At 42.4% G+C, this 24,231-nt stretch overlaps 1 protein-coding gene across 7 annotated transcripts in view; it reads right to left on the bottom strand.

The window, feature by feature from the left end:
• The window catches only part of itsn2 (intersectin 2), a 168,655-nt gene extending 146,369 nt beyond the window's left edge, over positions 1-22,286 (bottom strand). For 6 of the 7 annotated variants that reach the window (XM_033021309.1, XM_033021311.1, XM_033021313.1 and 3 more), the window contains exon 1: positions 22,117-22,286. The gene's annotated coding sequence lies outside the window, so the exon portion shown is untranslated. Of the gene's footprint in view, positions 1-17,297; positions 17,387-18,841; positions 18,955-22,116 lie in introns of those variants that run through there. The other variant, XM_033021310.1, reaches the window with a different exon arrangement.
• Between the last annotated feature and the right edge of the window lie 1,945 nt (positions 22,287-24,231).

Raw genomic sequence — 24,231 nt, 5'->3', positions numbered from 1 at the left:
AATCCTATCTCTAGCATTAAAGATAAAATATCACAAAATACGGAAATAAAAACAGAGAATGCACAGCAGGTCAGGAGGTGTTGGTGGATGAGAAATACAATACAATACCAATATCGTTTATTTGAAATAGAGGTAATATTTCCGATTAAAGGCTCTTCATTGGAACTAGGAAGGAGACACAAGCTTATTCAGCGGCGGGGAGGCGGATGGGTGTCTGAGGGGAGGGGGAGGAAAGTCTCCGAAAAGGTAAAACCAGAGTAAACATGGGGATAAGGAAGTTTAGGTTATCTCCACAATGAGGGCTCGCTGGTGTAGACCAGCGGCATCAATGCCAAGTTTTAAGATGAAATGACACAAAGTGCTGGAGTAACTCAGCAGACTGAATCAGTCTGAAGAGTCCTGACGACACCTATCCATGTTCCCCAGCAATACTGTCTGACCCGCTGAGTTAATCCAGCACTGTGCGTATCTTTGTGTATTAAACTGGATTTATTTGTTTCAACGGACAACCTGCAATAACAGACACCTTACACCCCCCCTCCCCCCCACCCCCCCTCCCCCCATGGTCCGTTAATATCAAGGGTTTACTGTACATTTAATTCAAAGTGAATTAATGCTTTACCAGTTTCACATCATACATACTAGGGGCAATTTACAGACGCCATTTAACCTACATACCTGCACATCTTTGGGATGTGGGTGGAAACCGGATCACTCAGAGAAAACTCACGCAGTCACAGTGAGAACGTACTAACTCTGTAAAGACAACTTCCGTAGTCAGGATCTAACCTGATCCTCTGGTGCTATTCGATCACTGCACCACAGCTCCAGCATAACCCTGTACTCTTACAATCAATGCCTTGGTTAATAATGCCAGCCGAAGGTACAATGTCTTTTGATGCATTTTCCACAAGTGTTGTACTTTGTCCAAGGTCAACTTACTGATCACATACCAGAAATGCAAACAAAGAAACCACAAATACCAGCCACTATTTCTCCTGCCTCATGGCCCAAACTATGCTTAGTTATACAAAGAACTCCAAAATGCACAAGACCACATCACATATCTGCTGTATCAAGCTGTAAACTGCAATCTTCCCCAACAATCAGACCTTCTTATTCTGAAAGACACATTTTACTAGAAGTGATGCAAATGTAACTTGATAAAATTAATATGAACGTTTCAAATAAAACATGAAGCTCACATCACCATAACAAAGTTTCTTGTGTTTTTTTTAAATTTATTTGATTCCTACATTAAAGATAAATTCTAAATAAAACAGTGATAGAATATATTTGTTTGGATTATGGTGTGGTGGTTAAGGTATTAACTGAATTTGCAAAGCAACCCTGAATGAGTCAAGGTTGGGGTATGAGGGAGTTGAGTGGGAAAGGAACAGGGTTGAAGAGAAGAGGAAGTAAAATAAGACTACAAGTTTTGTTTATTTGGTTTCCTTATGGGTGTGAGTGAAGCATACAAGCTCTTTACAAGGATTAGGGCTAGAAAACTATTTATTAAAAAAAATTTACATTGCACCTTTCATGAAATTAAGTCATACCCAGCTAGCTGGACTACATCCAATGCCATGCTCCTAAAGTGTTAAAATGAAGGGCATATTGCTCTATAACACTGCAGACCAAAAGTAACTACCTTAAAACAGTTTCAGGTCGTTTTTGATTCAAGAAGATGCCTTTACAAGTACTTACATCCTGCTAACATTTTATTTTCAGCATAATTTTAATCAAATGAACAATGGTATTAAAAATGCTTTTTCCTGGTAATTGAATAAGTAGAAATAGAAACTGGTTTAATAAGTATAGAAACATAATAAATCAGATATATTATGACTTTGTGGAGAATAGAAGTTGACAAGCCCAATTTGAAATCCTATGATCTAAGCATGTCGGACAAGTTCTGTAATGCTTGCAAAACAAAATTATTTTAGCAAAAAACTACTGATTGTTTTTAAACTGGGACAAATGCTTAATGTTACACTAATGCAGTTAACAGCTTTGGGGTAGGAAAAATATATTAATGGTGCTTATGTGACTACAATAACAATGACTTCCTGTCAAAAGCAAGCACTTGCCATGCAAAAAATATTGCTGCAGATACCTACCTCCAGGGTAATAGTCTGAAAATAAAATATGAGTTTGAGAAGCAGCAAGAGAAACTGGAGTGCTATCGCATGAAACATATGATAGTTTCCTCATATAATGTGATCTTGCAACAAAGTGGTTCAGAACAGACCTAGTTGACCCCAATGATAAATGTTTCTTGTTAAATGTCCTGACAAAAATAACAACCATGATTCAATTAGCTCAGCACCACTTCTTCACTTTACAGATTGGGATCCATTATCCTTTCACCTTATGGCTGAAGTTTAAAGTATATACAGAACATGTACCAATACCTGTTATTGCTTTTTATTCTTCTCTCTCAGTCAATCAAATCTACCACTTGGACAGGTCCATGTAGAGAAAAGTTTAAAAGGATGAGGCCAAATGTGAGCAACTGGGACTAGCTTAGATGCGGCATCTTGGTTGGCATGGATGAGTTGGGCTGAAGGGCCTATTTCCCCACTTATTTATTTAGCGAATGCAAAGTCCTTTAGCCAAGCAGTTGCCTCTTGATCTGCTGTATGAAGGGTGACAAGTCCTCCTTTGAGTCTTTGTTGAGGGCATGCTTCAATGATGTGTTGCATTGTTTGCTGCTCTCCACAAGCACACCATGGGGTTGGACTGCTGCCCCATTTGTGAAGGCTGGCCAAGCAGGGGCCATGTCCAGTCCTGAATCTATTCAGCATCGTCCACTGCTTCCTTGGGAGATTGGTGCCAGGGACCGGTAGGGTGGGGTCTGACACCAGATGTTTATTTGGGACGTCCTTGGACTCCCATTCCCTTTTCCAAGCTGATTGGATGGTGAAATCAGCTGGTGGTGGGTTCTTCCAAATAGGTCGTCTAGATGGAAGTCGAGCAGTGGGTGGGTTGAAGATGTCCATGTGAATTGGCAGATGAGGGGAGTTTTTGGTCTTTTGGAGCATCCTTTGAGTGAGGACTACTCGCCGGATGTGTGGAGGGGCTATATTGGATAGGACAGGGAGCCAGGGGAGTGGTGTTGAGCGGATTGTTCCTGTGATGATCCTCATTGTTGAGTTCAATTGGGTATCCACATGGTGTGTGTGGGATGACCTGGACCAAACAGGGGCACAATATTCGGCTGAAGAAAATGCAAGGGCTAGTGCTGAAATGCGCAGTGTGGGAGCTGCTGCCCCCCACTTTGAGCCAGCAAGCTTACTGAGGAGATTGTTTCTGGACTTCACCTTAGCTGCTGTTCTTTTAAGATGTTCCTTGAAGGATAGGGTCCTGTCAAGGGTCACTCCGAGGTAGGTTGGAGTGGGGGCATACTTCAGTTTGGTCCTGCTCAGATAGATGTTTGGTTCTCTTGTGGCTTCTGCATTATGGAGGTGGAACACACTGGAGACCGTTTTTGCTGGGCTTGGTTTTAGGCGCCAGGTTTTGCAGTACTCGTCCAGTTTAGCAAGGTCTTCATTGAGCACCTGTTCCAATGTACCAAAATATTTCCCCACTGTTTGACTATGACTTGAATGCAGTTGTTCTACAAACAGTCCTGCATTTATTGTGGCGCTATCGCCAACCACTATTTCGTTTAAAAAAATAAATCTGATCTGCGATTAGAAGCACATAAGAACACTAAAGAAATAAGGACTATGCTATTTCGTGCCGAGGGCCAACAAGATCATGGATAATTCTCAACTGCAATGCCATTTTGTCATGTCATTGAATCCTTTGATTTAATTGGTGTCTAGACACATCAATTTGTTTTTAATGCTATCGATGATTGAGCTCCTTCAGTGCTCTAGGCTTGACAATTGTAAAGTTTCACCATCCTTTAAGTAAAAATAAATCTCATCGTATAAACAGTCAGCAGGAGGTGGCACCAAAGCAGTAGTCACCAAAGTCGTCGTTCCAGGTGCGACAAAGGTTCACCTGTATCTCCTCCAACCTCATCTACTGCATCCGCTGCTCTAGATGTCAGCTGATCTACATCGGTGAGACCAAGCGTAGGTTGGGCGACCGTTTCGCCGAACACCTCCGCTCAGTCCGCAATAACCTACCTGATCTCCCGGTGGCTCAGCACTTCAACTCCCCCTCCCATTCCCAATCCGACCTCTCTGTCCTGGGTCTCCTCCATTGCCAGAGTGAGCACCAGCGGAAATTGGAGGAACAGCACCTCATATTCCGTCTGGGGTCCTTGCGTCCCCTTGGCATCAACATTGAATTCTCCCAATTTGGCTAGCCCGTGCTGTCCCCTCCCCCCCTCCCCTTCCTTCACCCTCTAGCTGTCTCCTCCCATCCGCCCGCCCTCGGGCTCCTCCTCCTCCTCCCTTTGTCCTTCTTTCTTTCCCCACCCCCTATCAGTCTGAAGAAGGGTTTCGGCCCGAAACGTCGCCTATTTCCTTCGCTCCATAGATGCTGCTGCACCCGCTGAGTTCCCCCAGCAATTTTGTGTACCTTCGATATTCCAGCATCTGCAGTTCCCTTTTGAACACATACCAATACCTGTTATTGCTTTTTATTCTTCTCTCTCAGTCAATCAAATCTACCACTTGGACAGGTCCATGTAGAGAAAAGTTTAAAAGGATGAGGCCAAATGTGAGCAACTGGGACTAGCTTAGATGCGGCATCTTGGTTGGCATGGATGAGTTGGGCTGAAGGGCCTATTTCCCCACTTATTTATTTAGCGAATGCAAAGTCCTTTAGCCAAGCAGTTGCCTCTTGATCTGCTGTATGAAGGGTGACAAGTCCTCCTTTGAGTCTTTGTTGAGGGCATGCTTCAATGATGTGTTGCATTGTTTGCTGCTCTCCACAAGCACACCATGGGGTTGGACTGCTGCCCCATTTGTGAAGGCTGGCCAAGCAGGGGCCATGTCCAGTCCTGAATCTATTCAGCATCGTCCACTGCTTCCTTGGGAGATTGGTGCCAGGGACCGGTAGGGTGGGGTCTGACACCAGATGTTTATTTGGGACGTCCTTGGACTCCCATTCCCTTTTCCAAGCTGATTGGATGGTGAAATCAGCTGGTGGTGGGTTCTTCCAAATAGGTCGTCTAGATGGAAGTCGAGCAGTGGGTGGGTTGAAGATGTCCATGTGAATTGGCAGATGAGGGGAGTTTTTGGTCTTTTGGAGCATCCTTTGAGTGAGGACTACTCGCCGGATGTGTGGAGGGGCTATGTTGGATAGGACAGGGAGCCAGGGGAGTGGTGTTGAGCGGATTGTTCCTGTGATGATCCTCATTGTTGAGTTCAATTGGGTATCCACATGGTGTGTGTGGGATGACCTGGACCAAACAGGGGCACAATATTCGGCTGAAGAAAATGCAAGGGCTAGTGCTGAAATGCGCAGTGTGGGAGCAGCTGCCCCCCACTTTGAGCCAGCAAGCTTACTGAGGAGATTGTTTCTGGACTTCACCTTAGCTGCTGTTCTTTTAAGATGTTCCTTGAAGGATAGGGTCCTGTCAAGGGTCACTCCGAGGTAGGTTGGAGTGGGGGCATACTTCAGTTTGGTCCTGCTCAGATAGATGTTTGGTTCTCTTGTGGCTTCTGCATTATGGAGGTGGAACACACTGGAGACCGTTTTTGCTGGGCTTGGTTTTAGGCGCCAGGTTTTGCAGTACTCGTCCAGTTTAGCAAGGTCTTCATTGAGCACCTGTTCCAATGTACCAAAATATTTCCCCACTGTTTGACTATGACTTGAATGCAGTTGTTCTACAAACAGTCCTGCATTTATTGTGGCGCTATCGCCAACCACTATTTCGTTTAAAAAAATAAATCTGATCTGCGATTAGAAGCACATAAGAACACTAAAGAAATAAGGACTATGCTATTTCGTGCCGAGGGCCAACAAGATCATGGATAATTCTCAACTGCAATGCCATTTTGTCATGTCATTGAATCCTTTGATTTAATTGGTGTCTAGACACATCAATTTGTTTTTAATGCTATCGATGATTGAGCTCCTTCAGTGCTCTAGGCTTGACAATTGTAAAGTTTCACCATCCTTTAAGTAAAAATAAATCTCATCGTATAAATCCTAAATAACCTATCCTAAACTGAGACCATAAACTCAGAACTAGAGAAACCATCTCTCTATATGTATGATATCCGGCCCTCCAACGTCAAAAATTAAAAACAAACACGCATTTCAAGTGGTTTAAGATATATTGGGCAGGATATATAGCTCCTCCAGAGCCACAGCATTACATTCATAAAAACACTGCAAGCTGTGAAATGAGCAGCATTACACCAAGTCAATAGGTATGATAAAGTCAACTCTGTTTATGGGGCTGTAAAAACACGTAATTAAAGACATTTCCTGAAAGGAAGCCAGTTCTACTTTCATATCAGAAATGGTGATTGTGTGTGAATTTGAATGAGGCACAGGAATATTTGCAAACTCAATCCTGGCATATAAAGTATAAAAATGTAGTATGTTTCCAGCTCTGAGCAGCAGTGACTGCATAGTTTACTCAAATCAAAAGCACTGGTCCACAAAGAGACCCTAAAAGCAAAGCCAAGGAGCCTTGGGGCTGTTTATAGCAAGAAAAAGGGATGCCATTTCAAGCATGCCCAATATATGCTAGGTCTCAATAATCAAGTTTTTGCAGAGAAACATATTATTCATAGCCATTACTCTAAGAAACTTTGGTATTTTTGCTAAATTAAAGCTTCCTATGGAAATGTTTAAACTGCTGTCAGTGATCCATAGACCTTCACAGTTCACATTGTTTACAGCCATCTTGATTGCAATCGAGAAGAAATCACTTTAATTGATGCAAATTTAAGAATGAGCCTGAATATAAAATATCCCAAACACGTTCAGCTCAGTTACAGAAAGTCTAGATGTCTCATGGCCATAATCACAGTTCAGTCAACTAAATTATCCTTAACATCCGTTCTGGGTCTGCGAAGCCCGCGGCTGGGGCCTGGTTCGGCGCCACGGAAGCGTCCGGAGAGGACCCGGCGGTGATAGTGGAGAGGTCGGTGCAGTGGTCAATGATGGCGCCGACTGATGGACGAGGACGGACATGTAGAAGTGAGGATGCCGCTGCAGGGGGAAGAAACAAAAAAATAACCCTGCGTGGGGAGACCACTGTGAGGTAGGGGGAAGAACGAAGGACAACCCGGCGTGGGGGGAGGGCGCCGTGAGGAGGGGGAGGAGGGAGAACAAAGGGGGACCTGGCGCGGGGGTACTTTGTAAGCGCCCTTTATGGGTGACTATTTGCATACCTTGGGTATGCAACCAAAGAATTTCAATGTAACTTGTTGGCTGGCGCTGACGATGGCTGCCATGGTGTACTGCTCCTTGCTGTTTTGTATGTGTTTGTGCATTTGTGTCATCTGTGAAAACCCCACAAAGATCACTTTCACGAGAGAAGCACTCATTAACATCAGATATACGGTACCTCCAAACATCGTTCCGGATTTCTCTCACTTGCTGGATTATTTGGACATACTCGTCAGCTGTGGCTGTGTTCAAGGTCTTGATAAGGAGGTGGACCCATGGGATGTGCTCTGGAGCACTAACCCGACTCCGGCGACGAGGATTGCGCACACCGCTCACGCGTATATTCCTTGCAAATCTACGTTCTCTCATCTCAACAACAAAGTGGACTAACTGCAACTCCTGTGCCAAAGAATCAAGGACTTCTCTCGAGCCGCTGTCCTGTGCTTCACCGAGAGCTGGCTGTGTGAGTCGACCCTGGACACTGCGCGCAACTGGCTAGCTTTCAACTACATAGAGCGGACCATGAAGCAGAGGCAGCGGGAAAATCAAGAGGCGGTGGAATATGCTTCTATAATAACCTGGACTGGTGCAGTGACATCACGGTACTGTCCAACTTCTGTTCCCCCCAATCTAGAATCCTTCTTTATAAACTGCAAACCCTTTTATTCTCCGAGGGAATTTCCTCATTTTGCTCTGGTATTTTATTTCATTCTCATGTTTAAACTATAATGATTCATTATTAATGTTTAATGTTTTATGATTCATTCTTAATTGTTACTGTATTTCGTGTTGTTACTTGCGAGCGGAGCACCAAGGCAAATTCCTTGTATGTGAACATACTTGACCAATAAACTTATTCATTCATTCATTCAAGTATTCAATTCAATTTTTCAATTTTATTTCCTCAATATCTCAAAACAAGGGACTTTTAAATAAAAACACTATTTTTGGAACAGTTTCTTTAGAATATTTCAGGTAGTTTAATCATGTGGGTATGTTTCTCTCTATCTTCTGCACTCAAATCAATATTTGAAATAAAAAAATTGCTTCCTGCTACTTCCAGCTGATGAAAACTCTTCAGCTGAGAATAGTTGCTCAATCAGGTTCAATCATGGATCAGCTTGAACTGATACCCAGCTGCATTAAGTGTGGGAGGGGGACATGCTTTAGTTTAGTTTAGAGATACAGGCCCTTTGGCCCACCAAGTCCACGCCGACCAGCGATCCCCGAACACTAACCTACACACACTCGGAACAATTTACATTTTTACCGAAGCCAATTTACCAACAAACTTGTACGTCTTTGGAGTGTGGGAGGAAACTGGAGATCCCAGAAAAAACGTTAAAACTCCACACTGACAAGCACCCAACGTGGTCAGGATCGAACCTGGGGCGTTGTAAGGCAGTAGCTCTACCACTATGCCGCCCACGTGTGTTGTGAATACTGGTAGATATTGATGAACAACTTTTCTAGTGGGAAACAGCATTACTTCACTGCTGATTGCAAATTCTTTGTCAGCGTCCACTCGCAGACAGTGCATTTAATCCTCTCAATATCTCTTTCCATTTCTCACTTTAAAATCTAGATGAAACCATATTTATAACAAAGACATCAAGAATATAACAAGAGTTATTCAATATTTTCCTCCACAATTTTACATGGAAGTACTTCTTAATCATTTCAGTTTACATTTAACCACACGTGAATCCCCAAATCAAGCGAGTCCATTTGCACAAAATACATCTAAAAGTAATTTGACCTTGCCCATTTGAAAAAGACACAAGACAAAAAGTCCAAAGGCAACATGTTCATCAATTTCAGTCTTCCCACAAGCAGATAAAGCCCTTGGCACAGGAATTAATGGCGAGGTCAGCTCATCACTCAGAGAGAAATCAGAATTATGAGAGAGAGAAAAAAAATCAGCTACTAATTTAGCTTCACAGTTGATGCTATATTCTGAGTCTATGTGCCTCTGATGCCGCTGCAGGCAAAATTTCTCATTGTACCTGTGCCTTGTACTCATGCACATGGCAAAAAAATTGAATTCGAACTATATCTTAAGAAACTCTGCTTTCAACTTTGGGTGGTGGGTACACGGAATGAGCTGCCAGAGGAGGTAGCTGAGACAGCTACTATAACATTTAAAATACATTTGGATAAGTACATGGATAGGAAAGGTTTAGAAGGATATATGTCAAATGGAGCCAGTGTGATGGAGTCATAGAGTCACTACTCCCACCTGCCTGCGTTTGGCCCATATCCCTCTAAACCTGTCCTCTCCATGTAGCTGTCTAAATGTTTTTTAAAACGTTGCAATAGGTGGGACTAGTGTCGATGGGGCATCTTGATCAGCATGAGCAAGTTGGGCCAAAGAGCCTGTTTCCGTGCTGTATGACTCTATATAGGATAATAGGCAACCTATTATTACGTCCCATCTTCCCTCCAAATCTGAAAAGGTTAACGGCATAATCCAGGACTCAAATTTGGATGTCTAATGGAATAGAAGATGGGCGATTACTTCATGTGAACAATTCTTTTGCTCGTCTATCAGGTGAAATGCGAGTTCGTGGTTGTGTGTTTTTCAACGAAGCACATTAAATGTCTATTTGGGTACAATACTTCAAACTTATACCAAACAACTGAACCTAAATGTCATCTGCTAAGGTATATTTAACATATTGTCCTGATTTAAAAAAAATCAAAGTGCATAATCAATAGCATGTCCCTTCTTTCTCTGATGCACATTGGGAGAAAGCTAATGGAATCATGACCAGAAAATGTTACTCTCATTTTAATTCAAAAGCAGTATGTACATCATATTACTGCAGGCCTTTGTATTCAGCAATACAGCGCTTGGCAGCATTACAAACTGCGAGGAACACACCAGGCACTCCAGATCTTATTTTCAGATTAGAAAATTAATGCAAGAAAAACAACTGCAACAGAACAGTGAGAGATCAAACAGAACAATTACAGGAAGAAAACAGCTATTTTTGTTCAAACTTGGGATTTATCTGTCCTGTTGTGCCATGTTCTTAGTCAGAAAGCACTAAACAAAAATCACTGCCTTTGCTACATGGATATCACTGTAATATTGACGTATTCCCAGAAGTCTCTGTCTAACTGACAAACAATGATTCTCAAACAAGTTGTTTTGTTACAGTTGGATATAAAAGAAAACAGAAAATGGCACACCAGGAACAAAAAAAAACAGAAACCAATGACAGTACCTCAGCTTCAGACCTGATACTTCTAATTACACCCAAGTAAAACAAAAGAATCTGTATCTGCTAGCTACTATATTTAGCTTATTGTCATAAATACCTTCAGGACAAATTGCTTTCCTGGGCGGCATTGCGTCATTCTATTGCATCATGCATTTAATATTTCCATTCAGGAAAAACGTTCTGGACAATACTTTATTGAAGTACAAAATTAAATTATAGACATTGCTATCAATACTTCATTTGCTACAGACCAATCCTGAATTGAAATATTGCACTAATATAGGTAACCCTTCAGAGATAGATCTAGCTGAGAAATCATCAGTTTCTATCATTTCTATGAGACAACGACCCTGATTACTTCTGCAACAGGAAATGTTCAGACAAAACCTGTTACAGAAGATTCAGAAGCATAATCTCAACCAGTCTGTGGCTGATGTACACAATTGCCAGAAAACGATGATGTGCACCCTTCTGAACCAGGAATAAACACATTCTCTATGCCAGGGGTCGGCAACCTACAGCCCACGGACCAAATGCAGCCCGTAACCCGAAATCATCCAGCCCGCAGCCGTTTTTTTTTTCCCGTAGTCATCCGGCCCGCAGACTTCCTTCATCTCCGGTACCTCCCGGGACCGAGGCACCCAGGCACGGTGACGCAAGGTCGCAAGGAGGCCTGCGCTGGCGGCCACAATTGCGGAGCTGCCGAGCGTCCGAGCAGGGCCGAGCAACGAGCTTTGGCTGTGTCTGGGCTTCACTGCTGGGATCGGGGTTGTCAATAGGCTGGGGACGAGTGAGTGCGAGTATTTGAGCCACCGCCTTCAGGACAGAGCCAATGCAATGGACCGTAGGTACACCATGTTCGTGAGTGTCCGTAACTAGGGACCAGTGCTCCGGGTGGCGTCCTCGAAGGGGCGGGATCTATGTGAACACTTGATTGATGTGGCCGTCATCCGCTCACAGACATGCCACCCGGCCCCGGTGCAGAATAAGTTGCTGACCCCTGTGCTATGCCAAGTACACAAGCCAAATATAATATTGCCAGGCATTAGATGTAGGCTGTGACTAATTCTGTAGAGTTTTTATTCAATGATAAACCCCTGGTCAGTAGCTGAAGACAAGATGCATGTGAAATTGAGCCATGTGCAATCATCAGTGAACATCACAGCTTCTGAGGAATTTTCGACTGGAAACATTAAGTCTAACTTTAAAGGCCTGTCCCACATAGGCAATTTTTCATCGGATTGCCAGCGACTGTCAATTCACCGGCAGTCGCCTGAAAAACCGGGAACTGGAACGGAGACAGACACGCACACACACACACACACATTACACACGAAGCGCTGTCTGAAATTTCACACGGTGCAAAGCCAAGGTGATACAGACACACACCACGATGAACAGGAAGGTTAAGACGGCTTGTACAGTATACGGGGGAAGGAGTGGAGACACTTTTTAGAAGCCAGACAACATTTAATAAGCCAGAGATACACAGCTGTGAAGTCTGGTGAGCATTTAACATTACCGGTCGGTTATCCTTGGTTTTGAAAACTTGTGCATACGTTTTTTCCCCCCAATGAGCCAATTAAAATGACCGGTCAGCAAAGGCGATTAACTAAAACGACCTACGACTACCTATAACTATATGGCGACCCCACTACAACTGCACATACGACTACTGAATTATCGATTTTGTCCAAGGCGACTAATTTTTGGTCGCAGAAAATGTTTCAACATGTTGAAAAATTTGCTGCGACCATACTGAGGCCGCAACTAGTTCCCAGAATGCGGGAACTCCTCGCAACCATGAAGGAGACTCACCAGAGGCCATCAGAGAACATGTGGCGACCATGTGGCGAGCGCAGAGTCTCCTGCACTCGTCTAAAAAGTTGCCCAAGTCGGACCGGTCCATTAGTCCCTCCATTTGGTCATTAATTCCCCCCAGATTCCACCACTTACATATAAACAAAGGGCAATTTACGGTATAAAATTAACCTACCAACTTACAACTGGGATAGGGGGGTGAATTTGGAGCACCTGGAAGATCTCACAGGGAGAATGCACAAACTTCAGACAGGCAGCACTTGAGGTCAGACTTGCACCCAGGTCTTAGTGCTGTGTGGCAGGGGCTCTACCAGCTGCACCACTTTGCAGCTTTACAAAGAAATATTGATATTCTAATTAATCAAGTTTTATTTTTAAGATTTGGACATTTGTGAAGTGTGTTATGTTTACCACCTGATAACGCATTACTGAGGGTAGGGTTTGACTATTTACATTGGGAAGACCGTGCAGGACCTAGCTCTAAATGTATGAAGCAGCAAAACATGGATGGCAGAGATGTCCCATGAGCCAGCTTTACATTCTGCACCACTTTTCAAGAGCAGATATTTACATCAGAAGTAAACAAACCAGAGGTTTGTTTTATCACTATTATGCCAGTCACATCGGTAGGATACTGTGCTTGCACATTTGTCGACAAACAAGATAAAACCATAATTTTGTCAATTAGATCAATTTCTACTCTAAAGGTTATTCAATTATTCTATCTTTCTATTAGATAATAGCACAAACCATTATTTTGAATATAACAGAAAAGCACCTCAACAATGTTACATGAATGCAGTTGCCATTGTGAGATAAGGAGCATACTTCACACCAATTTCAAATATTCTCTCCGTCCTGTCACAATTCAATTTCTAATTAACAATGAACTGGGGGCAGATTCATAAGCAACTCCTAAGGTCTTCACAAACAGGATGTGATGCAAGGATACAGAACTACCAGAACTGATAATTAAACTGCGATCCTTCTGTACCATACACGACACAATTATGTTGCCAAGGATTTGCTGTATGCAAAACTGGCCTTGTGCATACACTCCAGAAGGTGGGGTTCCTGGGACAGAATATGAACCCTTGTGTACTTTTCTCAGCTACCTACTTGGCCTAGGGCTTTACAGCCAGTTCTTAACATGCAAATTCAGAAATATTTTGCCTACTTATAAACTGGTGGATAGTTGTTATCACCGTATTGTATTGTATTGTATTGTACTAAGAAACACCGTATTGTACTAAGAAACACCGTATGTTAAACCGTATTGTATTGTATTGTATTGTATTGTATTGTACTAAGAAACACGGGTCAGCAGCTGACTTTTTCCTACTGCTTGCTTTTAATAAAATTAGATCATCGAATATGTGATAAATATGCAATATCAGCAAAATTAAAATTCAACACAGATCAACAACATGACTTGTCGCGGTAGATCAATTAACAACCCAATATTCTTTCAGCCATCCACAAGGCAACATATGAAATTGAATGAATAAAATAGCTTATCTTTCCAAAAAATTAATATCTTGAAAGAAAGAAAATTAGGGTCCATCCTGTAAAGAGACCTTGCTGACCATTATTTTGAATATAACAGAAAAGCACCTCAACAATGTTACGTGAATGCAGTTGCCATTGTGAGATAAGGAGCATACTTCACACCAATTTCAAATATTCTCTCCGTCCTGTCTCTTGCTGACCTCTCTGATAAAGTCCAGATCTGAGGTTTTAGACACCTGTCCCTATACCTCCCCCCTCGACTCCGTCCAAGGACTCAGACGGTCTTTGCAGGTGAGGCAGAGGTTCACTTGCACCTCCTCCAACCTCATCTACTGTATCCGCTGTTCCAGGCGTGGACTCCTATGTATTGGTGAGACCCAGCACAGGCTTGGCGATCGTTTCGCTGAGCACCTCCATTCAGTTTACCTAAACCTACCTAATCTCCCTGTTCCTAAACACTTTAACGCTCCCTCCCATTCCCACACTGACATTTCTGTCCTAGACCTGCTGCATTGTCGGAGTGAGGCCTGGCGCAAATTGGAGGAACAGCACCTCATATTTAGCTTGAGCAGTTTACACCCCAGCGGTATGACCATTGACCTCTAACTTCAAGTAACCTTGCTTTCCCTCTCTCACCATCCCTCCCCATTCCAGTTCTTTGACCAGTCTTACTGTCTCAGACTACATTTTATCTCTGTTTGCTTTGTTGTTACCTTCTCCCAACTAACAATAATCTTTTCTACATTTTCCTTAATCCACATTTTCCTTGATCTCCATTCTCTCTGTCCCGTTTCCATACTTTACACTTCCTTATCTATGTACCTCTTTCTCCCCTGACATCAGTCTGAAGAAAGGTCTCGCCCCGAAACATCACCCATTCCTTCTCTCCAGAGTTTTGCCTGTTCCACTCAGTTACTCCAGCATGTTGTGTCTATCTGGGATTTTCAAGAAGGATGATCCTGCATTGTAGAAGAAGGACAACTATGATCTCTGCAAGGCTATCAGGGATGCCGAGAGAGTATTCCAAAACAAGTTGGTGACTCCATTCAATCAAGTGGATGCCAGGCGACTGAGACAGGGCCTGAATATCATCACAGACCACATGCACCAATTGAAAGCGATCTCTGTCAAAGCTGCATCTCTACCAGATTAGCTTAATGCCCAGTACGCCAGTTTTGAATAGGCAAACAAAGTTCCACTGAGCTGACTCTGTCCCGTACATTTCAGAAGCAAAGTCAGATCTGCTCTCGAGAGGGTGAACTCTCTGAAAGTGGCTGGTTGAAATGGATCCCTGGATGAATCCTGAAATTGTACACCAGTCAACTGGCCAGTCTTCACCAATATCTTCAGCCTCTCACTTCAACAGTCTATTGTCCCAATCAGTTTCAAGAAAACCTCCATCAATCCAGTCCCCAAGAATAACGGAGTTCTGTCTCAATTACTACAACCCAGCAGCTCTAACATCGACCACAATTAAGTACATTGAAGGAATGAAAATGGCTCACATCTGCCCCAGTTTCCTGCACAATCTCAACCACTCAAAATCTATATACAGGAAAAATAGTGTACGGAGGACACCATTCCCTTGCATTATGTTCTGCTCTGGATCACCTTGGTAATAAGAATACTTATGTCAGAATGCATTCATTGACTACAGCTCAGCCTTCAATACAATAATATCAGATGTTCATCCTTAGACATCTGTACCTAGGTCTTGTGGGCGTTCATCTGCATCTGGCTTCCGGAATTCCTGACAAGTATACCTCGGTTGAGAATCAACGCGACATTTTCCCCTTCCTGACCTTCAACAGTGGTGTTCCTTGAGGTTATGTGCTCAGTTCCTTGCTTTTCTCTCTGTACACACACTCATGACTCTTAGCCAACTCAATCTAAGTTTACTAACAATACCACTGTTGTTGGCCAGGCCAACAACACAACAATAAATCAAAGTACAGGAAATAGATAATAGGCAATAGACAATAGGTGCAGGAGTAGGCCATTCGGCCCTTCAAGCCAGCACCACCATTCAATGTGATCATGGCTGATCATCCACAATCAGTACCCCGTTCCTGCCTTCTCCCTATATCCCTTGATTCCGCTATCTTTAAGAGATCTATCTGACTCTCTCTTGAGAGCATCCAGAGAACCGGCCTCCACCGCCCTGAGACAGAGAATTCCACAGATTCACAACTCTGTGTGAAAAAGTATTTCCTCATCTCTGTTCTAAATGGCTTATCCCTTATTCTTAAACTGTGGCCCCTGGTTCTGCCCCAACATCGGGAACATGTTTCCTGCCTCTAGCGTGTCCAAACCATTAATAATCTTATATGTTTCAATAAGATCCCTCTCTTCCTTCTAAATTCCAGAGTATACAAGCCCAGCCACTCCATTCTATCAACATACGACAGTCCCACTCATCCCGGGAATTAACCTTGTAAACCTACGCTGCACTCCCTCAATAGCAAGAATGTCCTTCCTCAAATTTGGAGACCAAAACTGCACACAATACTCCAGGTGTGGTCTCATTAGGGCCCTGTACAACTGCAGAAGGACCTCTTTGCTCCTTTACTCAACTCTTATTATGAAGTCCAACATGCCATTCGCTTTCTTCACTGCCTGCAGTACCTGCATGCTTACTTTCAGTGACTGATGAACAAGGACCCCCCAGATCCCGATGTACTTCCCCTTTTACCAACTTGACACCATTTAGATAATAATCTGCCTTCCTGTTTTTGCTACCAAAGTGAATAACCTCACATTTATCCAAATTAAGCTGCATCTACCATGCATCTGCCCACTCACCCAACCTGTCCAAGTCACCCTGCATTCTCATAGCATCCTCCTCACAGTTCACACTGCCACCCAGTTTTGTGTCATCTGCAAATTTGCTAATGTTATTTTTAATCCCTTCATCTAAATCATAAATATATATTGTAAATAGCTGCGGTCCCAGCACCGAGCCTTGCGGTACCCCACTAGTCACTGCCTGCCATTCTGAAAGGGACCCGTTAATCCCTACTCTTCGAGGACCATGTGCCATCATGTCAGGACGAAAATCTAGCCTTTAACGTCAGTAAGAGGAAGGAGTTGATTATTGAGATAAGAAAGTGCAGGGGTGAACACAACCCGGCCCTCATCAATATTGTTGATGCAGAAATGGTTGACAGCTTCAGGTTCTTGAGTATCGGTATCACCAGCAACCTAACCTGATCCCTTCACACTGATACTGTAATCAAGAAAATGCATCAGGATATTTACGTTCTTAGGCACCCAAAAATTATCTCCATCTTCTACGAATGCACCATAAAAACTACTCTGACGTGATGCACCTCACCCAGGTATGGCAACCACTGTACTCTTGACAGGCAGACCTTGGTTGAACCTGCAGGGTCTGATGAACACAGCCCTGCCCATCACAGGCACGTCACTTACTTCCATCGTCACAGTGCGTTGCATCAAGAAGCGTGGAAGTATTAGCAAGGATGCCTGACACCTCGGTCCTTCTTTTTTCTCTCTACCTTCTGGGAGAAGATACAAGGGCTTAAAAGCTCAGATATCCAGACACATTTCTTCCCCATGGCAATCAGATTCTTGAATTCATCACATTTCACCCCACTTTTCCCAGATGTATGCGCACGTTCCCTTACTCCCATAGTCATATGCTGCGGAAACACGCCCTTTCGCTCAACTTGCCCACACCGACCAAGATGTCACACCTACACTAGTTCCAACAGCCTGCGTTTGGCCCATATCCCTCTAAACCTATTCTATCCATGTACCTTTCTGAATGTTTCTTAAACGTTGTGATAGTACTCTTAATTCGATCTCTTTTAACTGTTCCAATATTGTGTTTTATTTCTGTTGCACCTCTTTAGAATGCAATACAATCTTGCACCATTCTCCTGTTTTGAATTCATCATTGTATTTATTGTTGTATTTATCACTATTGTGTATTATTTACCCTGTGAGGCTCATGTGAACAGGACATTTTATTGCACTCTGGTGTACATAACCATAAGCCAAACTAATCCAATTAGGTCATAGGCTTTGAATGTGTCCAATTTTGGCTTATGTAATATTGGATGTGTACCCCTTTAAGAATCATAACGTGACCTGTTGCTCTGTGTTGGCAGAAATGTTTCAGTAGGAAACTAGGCACAACTGGTTTGCTTCTGTGAAAGTAGTGTACAGTATAGATGCTGTATCTCTCTATGTTTATTTTAATTAATTGAGTACCTCGTCATTAATTTGAATCCCCAGCTATTAGAGATGGAGGGAGACAATAAGAAAACTTAATGGCAGAGATTTTGCTACGAATGGCATCTGCCTACAATTCAACCTGTACCTATTTGTACATTTGAGATCTGTACAGATCTCAAATGAATAAACAGCAAGTAACTCTGCTTTACCCAATCAGAGTGAAGGACTGCAAGGTAACAAGCACAAGGTTTGAGAAGTCAGTTAGTTTATCCCTTGCTCTGTCGGAGAAAGGAGGGGGAAACAGAGATTTGGAGAATTTGAATTTTAACTGTCTTCAACAATTAAACTCTAAAAAATTGAAACCAAGAATTTGTATTTCTGATTTTCAGTACCCGAAAGATTAATGGACAATAATTAACATACCGAGACATTGGTATGATATTTATACATAATGAACCAACATAATTGGTTTGGTTTGGTTCAATTTCCTCAAAAATACAATGGTTTCAACTGATATATTTCAATAAAGTCTCAAAACAGCTTAAAATTCAGTCCATTTACCAATTTTAGAAAATATGTTTGTCTGATTTTACTTTAGATTGTTGCTCCTGTTATGGATCTCGCAAGTGAAAATGCTTCTGCATCTCAAAAAGATACCACTCTAATTGTGCACACCAGAATAACCTTCAAAACGTATCTTCTCATTCTCCTACCACTCCCAACCCCCATATTTCCCCCTGCGCTCTTGCAAGTCGAGATAATTAAAAGCAACTTACTGCCACCATTTTCAAATGAAGAAGGTGAATTCACCAAGTCCAAATGCACCTCACAATTTACTCATATGGTTATTATTTTCAAGAGTTTCATGATTCAAAAGTAGATATCTTCTTTAGTAAAGACAGAGAAACAGATCAGGATTCACAATATGTATTTAACCACATAAAATGCAAATTCAGTTTATGATGTCATGAAGCTATCTCCACTGGAGTATGTGCTTACTGCTAACTTCATTGGGCAGTTATTGTCTACATCACAGAAAATAAGTGCAGTGTTTGTACTGATGCAAAAAGTTTTGAATGTCCACAGAGAAATAGTTGGCTGCAGCTTTACTGGAAGCTACATTTCAAAACACAAGGGCTCAGTTGAAGAACTCTGCTTAAGGTTCATCACTATTAAATCGGTGTTGTCTAATATGTTAGATGCTAGCCACAGGTAAATTTTAATTAGTGCATAAAATAGGAGGGCTAGACATTGCCACTACGCATTGTTGCTTAATATATGCATGTCACTTAAAATTAAGCTATCAAATTAGAAATCTATTAGAACTCGTTTTCAATCATTGTGAATACTCTTCTTTCTCGGTTACATAGTGGTGGTAGATATTTATTTGGTAAATATACACAGTACATCCACCTGATTTGTATGTACATAGGAGAAAAAAATTAAGAACCTGAAGGGAAACTTTTTCATATGGAAGGTGGTGGCTATATGGAACAAATTGTCAGAGGAAGTAGTTAAGGCAGTTAAAATAACAACATTTAAAATAAATTTGGGCAGCTACATGAAAAGGAAAAGTTTGCAGGAATATGAGCCGAATGGGGGCAAATGGGATAAGCCTAGATAGGACATGAAAAAGGCCTGTTTCTGAGCTGTATGACTGTTATGCTTTTCTCATGGGATTGGACGATATGCCAAGTAAGTCTGTAACAACACCCTGTGTTTTTTAGTGGGAGATTGCAACATTCACGTGGTCCGCCCTGTTTCAACAAATGCAATCAACCTGGCGTGCAAAATCAAATAAGATCAAATAGAACAAATTGTCCTACAACTTTAGGCTGTGCACGCCATACACAAGAAGAAGTAGAAGAAGAAGAAGAAGAAAAGACCCCGTAGGTGATATTTAACACTAGTCTGCAGAATGATCAGTTATCCACATTGAAAGATGCAGAGTAATGCTAACAAACAAGTTATAATGCAAGATAAATTATTTTGAACATACTGGAGAATTAAGGATTACTTCTTTTTCCACTGTATTTAGTTTAGTTTAGAGATACAACATGGAAACAGGCTCTTTGGACCAACGATCACCCTTTCACACTAGTTATATGTTATCCCACTTTCATAACCACACCCTTCACACCGGGGACAATTTAGAGAGGGCAATTAACCTACAAATCAGCAGGTCTTTGCGATATGGGGAAAAACCAGAGCACGTGGAAGAAACTCATGCGGTCACATGGAGAACATGCAAGCTCCACACAGATAGTACCTGGGGTTAGGATCAAACCCTAAACTCTGGTGCTGTGAGGTTCTACCAGCTGTACCACTATGAAAATTATTTAAAACCAGCACAATAACTTGAATACACAGCATGAACTATAATGCAGAAAAAATAAATAGAAAGCAAGTGCAATATTCCAAATCATAATAGTCTCAGTAAAATTAATACCAAAATGTCAGATTATGGGAGAAAAACATCCAATTCACTTGTATTCTTTTGGGAAATAAATTTCAACCTAAGCTTGATGAGACTTCTTCACCTTAAATGTCTTCAGAAATGATTAACTTGTTATTCATTCCTTGCAACAGTGCATGAAGGTGGGTAATTTCTAACTATTCAGAAGAAAAAGGGAGGTACAAGGGTGCAGGAGCGGTTGGCACAGTGGTGGAGGCTTGGATTCACTGCTGACCTCAGGTCATGTCTATGTGTACTTTGCACATTGTGACAATGTTGACTCCTCCAGATGCTCTGCTTTCCTCCAAGATTCCAAAGACCTGCACATTGATAGGTTAATTAGCTGCAGTAAATTGCCCCTAGTGTGTATGACAAGTGGATGGGGCAGTAATAAATGAGGATGTGGGGAGAATTAAAAAAGTGATCAAGGTAAGATTAGTGCAAAAGGATGGTTGATGGTCATCATGGACTCGGTAAGGCAAAGCTCCTGTTTCTGTGCTGTTTGTCTCTAAGATTAACAAATGACTGACAATGGACAAATTAGCTTTACCAGGGATATTCGCTTTCTTAAAATATTATTTTAAATACAGTGGTGTTATCCACTACAGAAGTCACTGAGCAAGACTTTATCATTTAAAAAATATATATTGCTTCATGTTCCCAGTAAGACATCCTGTGGTGTATCCAGACACAGGTAAATCATCACATTCCTTCACGAATGGTGCCATGTTCACTTTATTTGGTAAATAAGGGCCTCAATTTAACAATCTTAATAAAAGACATCAGCACCTCCATCAGCTCAATCTTTCAATTGCTGAAAATCTACATGGTAAAGTGTGGTTTCTAACACAGACAAAATGACATTCACCGAATCATGGCTAACACACAAAGAAATGGGACAATAATAATTCATGCAGCAAAACAATTTCAACTTAATGCAGCCTAATTGATTAATGCAAACCAGGAATGTGAACCACTTTTACAATGAAGATACCATGGATTATGGAAAGCTTTTAATTTTGAGACGTTTATCAAAATAAAGGAAATTAAAATTCATTTTTCAAAAATACATACCTTTTCATAACATGGAAGTTTTAAATGAGTTGATCTGCTCCAAAGCAGATCTGCAGCCAAGAAAATTGCTGACCTACATTTTATTCCTGTAATACTGTCCACTTATGCTTTGTGTTTTATAATCTCCGAAGTAAACGCTTCTATGAAATATACTACACATTGAAATGATGTTGATGTTAGAGCCAGCGAATCAAAATGCAAAACCCGTGTTTAAAGGGAAGTAACAAATCGCCAACTAATCCAGCCAATGCTATGATTTCAGATGGCCTTGCCCAAACCAGTGCTGCGTCCTGGCAACCCACAACTCCGTTTGTAAATGACAAATTCAAAGCTTTCTCTGCACAGGAGGACCAAAAATCCAACCTCCTTCCTCCTCCTCTGCCCCGTATGTATCCACCAGCTGAGGCCACTCACTGCTCACCGACGCCGAGGTGAACTAACCCCCGGGGTAGACGCTCCAGCTGCCCCGCGGACGGCTGGTGACGGAGGCCCGACCCCACCGGCAGAGCCCCCGAATCTCACCTCCTTCCCTGCGCCTTCCTATCCGCTCCCCGCCCGGTCAGCTCCACTCCACCCCGGCCCGGCCCGGCCGCCTCTGCCCGCAGCGCGGCAACGCGATCCCCCTCCGACCTGTTGCGGAGCCGCAGTGTCACAGCGATAACATGGCGCTGACAGCAGTGAGCGAGACAGGAAGAGAGTCCAGAGGGAGGAGATAGGGGGAGGACCGAGCCCAGCAGAGCGGAGCGGAGCAGAAGCAGAAGCAGAGCAGAGCAGAAGCAGAGTAGAGCAGGAGGCCGGAGAGGAGGAGGAGGAGGAGGTAGAAGCAACTGGGGGAAGAAATGAAATACACGAGTAAACCGGAGACGGGGCCAGACAGGAAAAATCCTGGGGTAAATTGAGAGCCCAAGGGGCAGCAGAATTGAAGGGCAACATCTTATTAGACACAAATGCTGGAGAAACTCAGCGGGTGAGGCAGTATCTATGAAGCGAATGAAATAGGCAACGTTTCGGGTCGAAGCCCTTCTTCAGGCCATAGATGCTGCCTCACCCGCTGAGTTTCTCCAGCATTTGTGTCTACCTTCGATTTGCCAGCATCTGCAGTTCCTTCTCAAACATCTTATTTCCCTCAATATTTCAAACATCTACCCAAATTGACTCGCCTCGATCATCTCTCAACTGTACTCGTTTCGTCTTTTAATAATAGTGTCAACCTGCCACTTTCCCTTCCCACATGTTCTTATTAAAAGTAAAAATTCCCTGAATATTAAATGTTGATCGTTATCCACAAGCAAAACCATGTCTCTGTAATGGCCGTTCGATTCGGTGTGTGCCATTTGGGAGAGCATTTGAGGGCTCAGCAAGAAGGGCACATTCCTGAGACACCATAACAGATTTTGGGGAAGATTGGACTTGTGCTGGCGGGGCAGGTTATATAGCCTGAGGACCTGGGATTGACGACCTTGTGAGCAAAGGTACTATCTTTGCTTGTGAGGGTGGTTGCTGAGTTGTGGTGGAAAGTTCAAACTGGAATGACAAGGGGAAGGGAACCCAATCAAAAAATGTGTTTCAGTAACTCAACGGGTCTGGCATATATCTCTGGAGGTCATGCAAAGTTTTGGCTTGGAACCATTCTTCAGACCTTGTGTAAACTGGAAGACAAGGGAGGGAGAAATAGGAGACAAGTGAACGAGTGCAAAAGCATGAGGCTGGGAAATCAATGACAAGTGACAAACAGAGCCAAAGTATCAACAAAATGGGAAGATAATTAAAGTTGACAAAAATAAGCCTAAAGCTATTGTATCTTAATGCACAAAGCATATGCACTGTTATGGCATAATGAAGATCAATGGATATGACAGAGCCGATTATATGCTAATCTTAGGATTAATGCTAAGAACGTTATATCCTGGAAATGTTGACTTTCAGGTAGAAATGGGAAGGAAAATGTAATGTGATAGCACTATTAATAATCAATTATATAAATACAATGGGTAGAGATGAATGAGGCTGAATCCATTTGGATTGGCTTTAAAAATAGAGAGGGAAAGATAATCCTGATATATGGTATGGACTCCTAAACTATTAGCCATACTGCAGAAAAGAGTACGACAACAAATAATATATGTGGAAAGGATGTTTCCAGTAGTGGGAGAGTTTAGGACCAGAAGGAACAGCCTCAAAATAAAAGGACGTACCTTCAAAATTTAATTAAGGAGGAATTTTCAGAGGGTGGCGAATTTGTGGAATTAATTGTCACAGACAGCAGTGGTGACCAAGTCATTGTTTTTTTTTACAGATGGGATTGATAGGTTTGTGATTAGTAACATTGTCAAAGGTTATGGGAGAAGACAGGAGAATGGGGTTGAGAGAGAAATAGATCAGCCATGATCGAATGGTGGAGCAGGCTCGATGGCCGAATGGCCTAAGGCTCCTCCTATGTCTTATGGTCTTATAATGAGGACATGCAAAAAGATAATTATGGGAGACTTTCATTTTATTATAGATAAGGTTAATTAATTTGAAAAGGATAGTTCCAAGAACACATTCACATAGTGTTGTCTGCTGTAAATTCAGTTTTCTAGAGCATTATGTTATTGAGCCAATCAGCAAGATGGCCATTTGGATCTGATAATCGGT

The sequence above is a fragment of the Amblyraja radiata genome, chromosome 5, assembly GCF_010909765.2.
Source record: "Amblyraja radiata isolate CabotCenter1 chromosome 5, sAmbRad1.1.pri, whole genome shotgun sequence".
Taxonomy (NCBI): Eukaryota; Metazoa; Chordata; class Chondrichthyes; order Rajiformes; family Rajidae; genus Amblyraja; species Amblyraja radiata.
This window is presented reverse-complemented; position numbering and strand designations above follow the sequence as displayed.